General features: G+C 44.1%; 1 pseudogene; it reads left to right on the top strand.

Moving 5' to 3' along the window:
- Window positions 1–223: 223 nt before the first annotated feature.
- Window positions 224–1159, top strand: LOC140688909 (sepiapterin reductase pseudogene; annotated as a pseudogene).
- The last annotated feature ends 8220 nt before the right edge of the window (window positions 1160–9379 follow it).

Below are 9379 nucleotides of genomic sequence, written 5' to 3'. Positions count from 1 at the left end.
CAAGTTAGAGACAATTCTTTGACTGATGTCTGCAGGCTGATGACACTACCATTAAAATAGTGAACAAATGTGAAATCTGTGGGTTAGGTAGACTGTGAATTTCTAGACTGCAAGTAGAAAATGATTGTGGTGGAATATGTTCCAAGGTTTGTAGTGGACAGCTTTTTGAAAAACTTGCAGTTACTCACCAGCCACTGGGTCCCCTGCCAGGTCTCAGGGTCCAATGCCAGCTTGCCCAGGTCGCAGGCATGGAGGGAGCATTGACCAGGTGAGCAGCCTGGGGTGCACCTTGGGCAAGCTCCCTTGGTTTCTTCAGCCGGATACCCAGCTCCCGGCCCCAATGCTGTCACCTGACTCTGTGCTGGTCCTAAGCACCCACAACGACGTGGCAAAGCAGCAGCTGGAAGCTGAGCTGTGCTCTGGGCTGCCCAGCCTGCACCTGGTGCAGGTGCCCACCAACCTGGGCACCCAGGCGGGCCGGCAGCAGCTGCTCGCCGCCCTGCACCAGCTCCCCAGGCCCAGGGCCTGCAGCAGTGCTGCTCATCCACAACGTGGGCAATCCTGGGGATGTGTCCAAAGGCAGGGTGGACCTGGCTGACCCAGCTGAAGTGAACAGCTACTGGGGTCTGAACTTGACCTCCCTCCTCTGCCAGACTTCCAGCATCTAAGGCCTTCCCAGACAGTCCTGGCCTCCGCAGGGCTGCAGTTAACATCTCATCCCTCTGTGCCCTGCAGCCCGTCAACGGCTGGGTGCTGTATTGTGCAGGGAAGGCTGCCTGTAATACGATGTTAGACGTTCTGGCTGCAGAGGAACTGAGTGTGAGGTGCTGAGCTGTGCCCCAGATCCCCTGGACACAGACATGCCACAGTTAGCCTGGGAGACCTGCATGGACCCAGACCTGCGAGAAAGGCTGCAGGAGCTGAGGACACAGGGGGAGCTTGTGGATTGCAGGATATCAGCCCCGAACTGCTGAGTGTGCTGCCAAAGGACAAGTTTGAGTCTGGAGCCCGTGTTGACGTGTTGACTTATACGGTGAACAAGCCCATGGCCTTGGCTTCCTGGGGCTTTCTCTCCGCTCTCTCAGGCACACCCAGCAGCCCTGCGCCTCCTTGCATCCTGCCACAGTGGCACCACCGACCCTGTCCTCAGATCAGCTAGACATGACGGCCCTAGCTGGCTGAAGTTGCTAATCTCAGGGGTTGGTGTTGACCACCCTGAGTTAGGAGTAGGCTCGGGAGAGACACGTGATGGGTTTGGGTGTTCTCCCACCTGAGGAGTAGAATCTTAGGGATGAGGAAAGCCGGACAAGAAGCTAAAGCACTGAAGGGAGGAGTTTGGGTCTCCTGCCCAAGGCCAGTCCATGGGGAGGAGGGGTGAGCTGGTGTCAAGTAGGAGGGCCCATGTAGATTCACAGGTGGCTGGGAGGGGAGGGAGAGGTGGGAGGGCAGCACGAATCCCTACCCACAGGGAGGCCCCTTGCTCGGGGTGGCAGGACCTCCTGTTGAATTTCATGTTCTAGTCTGATGCGTCTTCCCTCCAGGACCTACCATCCATCCCCCAGGTGCAGGAAGTGTTCCTGAGAGTTTATGTACATGTTGAAGGCAAATACAAATAAAATGTGTATTGGCCTTAAAAAAAAAACTTGGCAGTTACTGATCTTCAGAAAAATAACATTGACTCTATTGAAACCATTTGTTGGTATTAAATACACACACTTTGTAGATCTTTATTTTTCTCACATAAATATTATATATTCCCCCTCCAATTTTTCTTCCTGTTTAAAACAGAATCACACAGCTTTTCATACACTAAATATGAATTCTTTCTTTCTTTCTTTCTTTTTTTTTTACTTAAGCAACCACCAAGCAGTATAGATTTGGAAACAAATAAATTGATCTCAGACTAAATTTTCTTCTTTAAATATGAAAAGAGAATTTGCAGGTCAAAGTTGTCTAAGTATTATGTATTAGTTTACAAGTTTAGGCAAGTGATTAAACTCGGGACTTCACTTACCTCATCAATGAAACGAAAAACTTGGACTAAATTACAAATCCTTAGAGTGCTAAAATTCAGTTATTATCTGATTGCTATGAGTCAGTCTAAGATTAAAAATTGAAAGTTGAGGTTTTAAACATATTATGATTCTTAATAATCATGAAAGAATTATTAAGCACTAAAGGTATGCATGACATTTAATGTTTTTCCATAAAATTTAAAGAATTAAATTCTCTACCTTGAATTGGCTTATCTTTAAAAAGGAAGAGTCAAACAGACAATGAGGTACATTAAAGAAGTCATTCTATGTATCTTGATTTATTTTTCACCCAATCTGTTTACTTAATATCTCACAGCTAGACCTTATGCAGGGAACAGAGGATTTCAAGATGAAAAAAAACATGACTTCTAACTTCAAGGAGTTTGCGATCTATTTAATAAGATTAAAAGTCACAGCAAAAGTATGACCACCGAAAACTTAATAGTAAATTTATAAATTGGGCTTTTGTTTACTCTTCAGAACTGACATCATTTTCCTTTACTAAGTTAGTCGGTGGCTTTCCATGTAAGTGCTAAACCCCTGAACGTTGTACTGTGGTATTTCACAACGCCACGTTTTCCCTAGTTTGTAAGCTTGATGAAGGCAGGGACATGTTAAAGTTGTAATGCTAGCATTTATTTTTTTAAGTACAGTGACCAGAATGGAGAAGATGCTTTGATATGTTTGTTGAAGTGAATTAAGGGCATAAACAGAGGTTGACATTTCTCACTATGATGTCATTTTTACTTGTTACTTTGGAGTATACACATACCGACTAGTGCACGAAACACTCATGTTCAGCTCAATGAGTTACGGTCAATGAGCACTTGGATGGATAGCGACCACTAAGGTCAATAAAAAGACCATTGCCCCTGTCATCAGTACTCCCTCCCGTCTTCCAAAAATCGCACTTTCCGACTTCTCGTGCTATCCACTGTAGCCCCAGAGGCTGCCCAGAGCATCACTCAGCCTTTCATTACATTCAGTGGGATTAGGAGACACTAAATGGGAAATTCCACGTTCATCTCTCTGTACGTCTTTCTTCTGACTCTTGGTCCTTACAATTTAGTGTGTCTTAACTAGACGATTATAATTTTTAAAACTGAAATACAGTCGATTTACAATGTTGTGTTAGTCTCTGGTGTACAGCATAAAGATCACAATATTTTAAATCAAGGCACAGAGGTCATATTGAAAATAATGACTAATTTTACAATGAAACCGTAAGTAGACATGCTCACTTATGGGTTTTCAAATTATTCTTTCTTGCTATTTACCAGGAGTTGGTCTTCAGTTTTTGTTTGTTTGTTTTTTACTGATTCACCTTTACTGAAGTGCAGAGCCCACTTTAATTCTAAACAGCCCTCGAACGGAGTCTCTCCAGTGTTTCAGGTGCCACCGTTCAGCCGCGCGTATGAAGCACCAGTACTGACGGAAATGGCCATTCACCCCGACTTACTTCGTATTTGTCAGCTTATTCATCCATCCTTCCTTCCTGCACCCTGGCCCTTCCCTGTAGGGTGACGCTCATTCCGAAAGCACAAGCTTGTGAAGTTCCACTGGTAAACAGACTCTCAGACTTCGCTCACCTGGCAGTGTTTGGATTTGCCCTGTTGCTTCAGGGTCTGACGGCAGTTACTCCCTCAGCCCCTGCAGACGTGCTGCTCCCCGAGGGAGGGGTGGGCAGCAGGGCCTGCTCCTGGGAGGCCTGTTCCTCCGTGACTGGTGCTGTCTCTCCGCCCGCCTCTCCGGGCCTGCTGTGAGGAATCTGCAACCATCCCGTCTGCCGGACATTCAACTCCTGTCACTGGGCGGACCGCGGATTCCAGACATCAGTGCGCATCCCTCCTCAGCACCTCGGCCGCCCCGCCGCCTCTCCCGCTGGGCTGTCCCCGGCGGTCGGCTTTCCCAGCATCTCCACAGCCTGCAGCTCTCGAGGCCCGCTGCCGCGCCTCCCTGTGCGGAATTTCACATCGCTTCTCCGGACTTAACGTCCTCGTCATTAATTCTTTATCAGCTGTCGGCTCTGTGCTTTTCCAATGCTCCTGGATATTTCTGATAGACTTCCATCTCTTGTAAATTTTATGATCCCCCTTTTTAATTTTTTCAAACATTTTATACATGATTGTTATATATTTGCTCCTGAAGATCCCAACACGGATTTCCTAAGGGTCTAAACCTGCTCTTTGTGTCTGATGCTTTGCTTCCCGAGGGCCCGACTCAACTGGAAACTGGGTGCTGTTCCCAGAGAGCCTGGGGTCCTTCTCCCTGGAAGAGGACAGCACCCACCCCTGAATCCACTGTGGCCCCTTTAAGGAGCCCAGTTTCCTGTGGGAGCCTGTGATCCAGACACTCACTAAGCACCACCATGGCAGAGAAAGTTGTGAAGACGTCCGCTTCATGCGAGTCCCCAAATCAATCACAGTCTAGCTTTCATCAGAAGGGCCCTTTAGTGTGTAGACTTCCACGCTTCCGAAAGCAGAACCAAACTCGAGTTTCAGTTCTGTGTCTACCCGTGTACGTCACCTGCCCTTTCAGTGCAAAAAGGTCACCGTTACCTTCTATTACCAACTTAAGAGTCATGTTTAGCATGACTGCCTTAGTCATTTAAGAACAGTAACATTAAGGCTGCCTGTAATTAACCAGAAAAGCTTAAAGTATTCAGTGAAGATGGATGATACCAAAAACATTCCCCCAAAGGTAAAAGGAACAAGATTATTTCCTAGCTCGTGAAAAGATGTAAAAGTGTGGTTCAAAACCCATAAAGTTGAAAAATACGTTCTCAGTCAAACAGAAGAAACTGTCAGAGAACAAGCTGGGTCCCCAAGTGACACACAGCCAGAGGGAGAGGCTGAATCTCAGGCCCGAGTCCTGGGGGGATGGGCAGGCGTGTTAAGGAGCCAGCTGGCCTCAGAGTAGCCAGGGTGGGGCTGTGGTTACTCCTGAGCGCCCGGAGGCCTCCCGGCAGCAGCGATGTGGGGGTCGTTCGGCCACAGTGGACGAGGGCCCCATCGCCAAGCTCCACGCCTGAGGCAGGAGGGCTGCTGACAGTCCTGCCGGCTGACCGCCACGTCTTCCTCCGGGGTGCGCGGAGAGTGGGCAAGTGGATGCCGTCCTGACTTGTGGGAACTGACCTGCCAACTAGGCATAGGGTGAGTGAGAAATGGAGGACGAGGTGGCGTCTCACTTCGCAGCCGAGTCGCCGGGAGCAGCATCCACGCAGCTCTGACCATGGACGGACATGAGAGGCATCTAGACCTCAGACCCGCTGCGGAGGGAGACTCACGCCCAGACGACGGGGGAGGGGCCAGCTCTGCCGGGGCTGCTTCGCACTGCAGTTGTTGGCAGTCCCGTCGCCGGCGTTCAGGAACACAGAGATCCTCAATGCGTGGTGATGCCCAGGAAGTCGGGGCTCTGGGGCTGGAACTTGGAGTATGTGGCCACCTGCAGGTTGATGCTCCCCACCTGAACCAGGCCGTCTTCCTCCAGCAGCAGATTCTGCATCATCCAGTGAGGGAGGTAGCAGATGCCTTCCTCAGCCACAAACTCCAGCCCACCTCAGTGCGTCATGCGGGCCGAGTTCTTGTCGTTCAACTTGAACAGCACGTGGTAGGTGATGTGAAGTCGGCTGAGCTGGTGGAGGGCGGGGAAAGGGAGGCATAATTACCGGACTGCCTTGCAGGCGCGCGCGTCGTCAGGGATGGTTGCATGGGAGCCTCTGCCTACTCACAGCCGCTGCCCAGTTGGTCTGCAGTTTTGATCCTTGTAGTTAAATACATAAATAGTATTATTTACTCAGAATTTGATACCGAGGTTCACATGAAATAAATGAAGAATAGGTCTGCAGGTGACAGTAATGCTTTCAAGGTGTATTTTATATAGAAATTAATTTTTTTTCAGTCCAGGATGACAACATAGAAGATATGTATTTAGCAATGAATTTACTTAAGGTTTTTCATTTTAATATGATCTTTTCCTTTTGTGTTTATTCCAGTTATTTCTAGAAAAAATATAATCTAATCACACATTTGATTAGCTCAATATACTATATACTATTCTCTTCTAACAAAGTAATTTGTCATAGTTATGTGTCAGCTCCTTCCTAGAATATTTAACATATGATTCATTTGGGGAAGAATGAATTCATATATATACTTTCAGGGCTACAAACTAAAAAAAATACTCATATTTTATAACTGGACAGTAACTGTGATTATTATGCCCCTCACATTTCTGGGAACTAAAAACATGGGAAGAGAAACTGGAATATACACAGTCACGCTTAAAGGTGGGTTAGATTCTCTCAGGATCTCACAGTCCTGAATAAGGTAGTGTTACTTGTCTTACAGAACTATATCAATGACAACTTAACATTTTTTTCATTTTATTTAAAGAGATTAACTTTATTCCAAGAATCAGCAGGGTACCCTAAAAGGAATATCAAAATACCTGTTTCTGTCTAGTCTTTTATATGTCCTTCAGGAAATTGGAGAAACTTATCATTTGAGGTTTAAGTTAATAGTGGTAAAATTTCTCAGATATTTCAAAGTCATCAGTGACACAACCTAACCATTTAAAAAAAAAATTACCTGAGCTGGGGAGTTTGAGAAGTCTGAGTAACCAATGTCTTGACAGCTGGAAAAAGGATTGGGGTGTGTGTGTGTGTGTGTGTGTGTCTGTACTTTTTCAGTTTTTTTGTTGTTGTTGTTAAGGGATTTTATTTTTAGCCCAGTTTTAGGTTGGTTCACAGCAAAATTTAGTAGGAAGATTGAGAAATTGCCATATATCCCCAGGTAACAAGCTCCCCTGTTATCAACATACCTCACCAGAATATACTTGTTACAGTAGATGAGCCTACATTGACACATCTTTATCATCCAAAGTCCATGGCTTACACACATTATAGCTCACTCTGGTGTTATACATTTTATGGGTTTGGACAAATATATAATAACATGTATCCATCATTGTGATATCATGGAGTATTTTCACTACCCTAAAAATTCTGTTTGTTCTGTCTCGGCCCAGCACTGGCAAACATTGATCTTTTTACTGGCTCCGTAGTTTTGTCTTTTTCAGATTTCAAATATTTGGAGTCATGCAATATGTAGGTAGCCCTTTCAGACTGGCTTATTTTGTTTGGCAATATGTGTTTAAGTTTCCTTCATGTATTTTCATGGATTGATAACTCATTTTTTAGCACTGAATACTATTCCATTGTCTGTATATACCATGGTCTATTTATCCATTCACCTTCGAAAAGACATCTTGAATGCTTCCAAGTTTTGGTAGTTATGAATACAGTTGCTATAAGCTTCCGTGTTCAGGTTTTCACGTGGACATAGATTTCAACAGTTGAGTAAATACCAAGGATTGTGATTACTGGATTGTATAGTAAGAGTATGTTTAATTTTGGACCAAACTGCCAGACTGTCTTCCATAGTGGTTGTATCATGTCGCATTCCCACCAGCAGTATATGGATTTGTGTTGCTCTGCATCCTCTCCAGCATTTGCTGTTGTCAGCGTTCTGCATTTTGGCCATTCTAATAGATGTATAGTGATATCCCACAGTTTTAAATCTCAATTCCCTAAAGACCTATGATGCTGAACAGCTTTTCATATGATTACTTGCTATATATCATCTTTAGTTAGGTATCTGTTAAGACCTTTTGCCCCTTTAAAAAATCAGATTAATTATTTTGTTATTGTTGAGTTTTAAGAATCCTTTGTAAATGTTAGATAGCAGCCCTTCATCAGGTAAGCCTTTTTAATCTTTTCTCCGTCTTGTCTTCTCCTTCTCTTGACATCATCTTTTGCAGACCAGAAGTTTTTAATTGTAATGAAGTCCAGTATATCAATTACTTCTTTCATGGATTGTCCCTTTGGTGTTGTGTTTAAAGTGTCATCACAATGCTTGTCACCTGGATTTTCTCCTATGTTATCTTCCAGGAGTTTTCTCATTTTGTATCTTGCATTTAGGTTTGTGATTCATTTGAGTTAGTTTTTGTGGATGATGTAAAGTCTGTGTCTAGATTCTTTCTTGGGGGGAGGGGCATGTGGATGTCCAATTATCCCAGCACCATTTGTTGAAAAGACCATCTTTGCTCCACTGTATTGCCTTTGCTCCTTTGTCAAAGATGAGTAATATTTATGTAGCTCTATTTCTAGGCTCCCTATTCTGTTCCCTAGATCTATTTGTTTATTATTTTGCCAATTTCATCTCTCTTGATGAGTGCAGCTTTTTGGTAAGCTTTGTAGTCAGGCTGTGTCAGTCCTCTGACTTGCTTTTATTCACCTAAAAGCCTCTTCCTGGTTGTTCCAGTACCTCTACAACTACTTTATTTTGGCAACTTCACGCATGTCTGTTTTCTCTTTAATTGAGGGATGGTTGATTTACAACGTGTTAGCATCTGGTGTACATCATAATGATTCAGTTACATACATATATTGTATTATATCTATTCTTTTTTTATGATAGGTTATTATAAAATATTGACTATAGTTCCCTGTGCTCTACAGTAGGACCTTATTGTATCTATTTTATATATAGTAGTTTGTCATCCATGTCTATTTTTTCATCATTCCTGCCCTTATGAAGCCTCTCCTGACCATCTTACCAGTCACTTCACTTTCTCTGATGTTTGATACTTTTTATTAACATCTACAGTTAATCATTTTTTCTTTAATTTACATGTGGCAAGCTTCTTCCCTGAACACCCCTCACTCCCATCAGGAAGAAGTGTCATTGAAAATAAGGGGAAATCAAAAAGTCTCCACAATAATTGCCTCAAGTTCCCGTATGCCCCAAGGCTTCTGCTGTCACACATCTCCATCCATTTCACAATGCCTCATCGCTTGTCCCTGCATGTCCCTAGAGAGAACCTTTTCCTTTCTGCCTGCTCTTGAATTGACTAATTCCTCCTCTAAAAGACTAAACTCAACCTGATTTCTCCTTCTATCTCTGGGCAGACTGAGGTCTTCCTGCACTGTGCTCCCACTTTATTCATTTCTATCCTATTTCATTTGTCATACCAACTTAGTTGCTGTAATAGATTTGTCAGTTTTCTGAGGAAAATGGCAGTTTCTTATTAATTTTGATAACAATGAACAGCTATCCCAGTGGCTAATACATAGCAGTTGCTCAATAATGTCTGTAAGTTGAATTCCTGATTAAAACTAGAGCTCCTGGAAATTGACCACATCTGAGTGATCAATTGTCCAGTGCAGTTGTCCCCCAGATTACTTTATGATAAGAGAAAGGTAGAGAAGGAGCCTGAACTTTCAGTACAAACCTGGAGCTGTGGCATCACCTGTCTTATAGCTTCCAAGTAAGCACAAGTAA

This window comes from Vicugna pacos, chromosome 24 (assembly GCF_048564905.1).
Source record: "Vicugna pacos chromosome 24, VicPac4, whole genome shotgun sequence".
In the NCBI taxonomy this organism is placed as follows: Eukaryota; Metazoa; Chordata; class Mammalia; order Artiodactyla; family Camelidae; genus Vicugna; species Vicugna pacos.
This window is presented reverse-complemented; position numbering and strand designations above follow the sequence as displayed.